Consider the following 1,058-nt stretch of genomic DNA (forward strand, 5'->3'; position numbering starts at 1 on the left):
CCCCATCCAACCTGGCCTTGAGCACCTCCAGGGATGGGGCACCCACAGTTTCTTGGGTAGCTGTGCCAATGCCTCACCACTCTCTGATTAAAAAATTTCTTCCTAAAATCTAACCTGAATTTCCCCTCTTTTAGTTTAAAGCCACTCCTGTTTCACTATCACTAACAGACCGTGTAAAACGTCAGTCTCCCTCCTGTTCATAAGTTCTCTTTAGGTCGCAGTGCAGTCTCCCCACAGCCTGCTGCAGGCTGAACAAGCCCAGCTCCCTCAGCCTTTCTTCACAGGAGAGATGCGATCACTTAGGCACACTTCTCAACCTTCAGAGTGACCTTTGTGTCAGCAGTGACCAGGCAGGTAGAGGAGCGAATAGCTGCGTGCACAAAAAGAAAATAATAATAATAAAACAACAGCACGTTTAAGTGCATTTTTTTTCTTGGAGATTTATTTTGTTTTAATAAATCTGACACCAGTCAGGGAGAGAGAAAAGTGTTGCAAGCCCAAAAGGAATGCAGAGCACATAGAGGGTGCTTTAGGTTCTTGCTCTCTTGAAGGTGTTTCATCGATGTCCCTTGGAGTTCTCTCCCTTGGCTCAGGAGCTGTTGGATCCCCCCCTGCCCTTTTTTCTTTTTTTTTCTTTTTTTTTCTTTTTTTATTTGTTTTTTTTTAAAAAGTAAGCGAGCTCGCTCGCCCGGTGTGTTTTCCAAGCTTTCACAGCTCTAATAAATAAGGAGCACCTGTAAAACAGTAGCTTGACTTAAGTGAATCTGTACAAAGGAAAATATAGAAATACAGTATATACATAGTGCTCACAGTGCACCGTCGCTACAAGGCTCTGGCTCAGCTGACTCAGAAACCCCATTCCCAGCACCGCCAACACCATCAGCCCCACTTCTGCCAACTGCTCTCATTGCCCCGCAGCAGCCTTATAGAAAAGGTGTGCTCTGAACACTGGAGAGTGAACAATTGCTTTATTGGAGTTAGTAAACAGTTACACTGTATCACAAGGTGATCTGATTTTTTTTAATTTTTTTTGTGTTTTTGATTTTTTTGTGTTTTTT

General features: G+C 43.3%; 1 protein-coding gene across 1 annotated transcript in view; it reads right to left on the minus strand.

The window, feature by feature from the left end:
* The window catches only part of PRDM1 (PR/SET domain 1), a 690,597-nt gene that overhangs the window by 557,403 nt on the left and 132,136 nt on the right, over positions 1-1,058 (minus strand).

The sequence above is a fragment of the Meleagris gallopavo genome, chromosome 2, assembly GCF_000146605.3.
Source record: "Meleagris gallopavo isolate NT-WF06-2002-E0010 breed Aviagen turkey brand Nicholas breeding stock chromosome 2, Turkey_5.1, whole genome shotgun sequence".
Classification (NCBI taxonomy): Eukaryota; Metazoa; Chordata; class Aves; order Galliformes; family Phasianidae; genus Meleagris; species Meleagris gallopavo.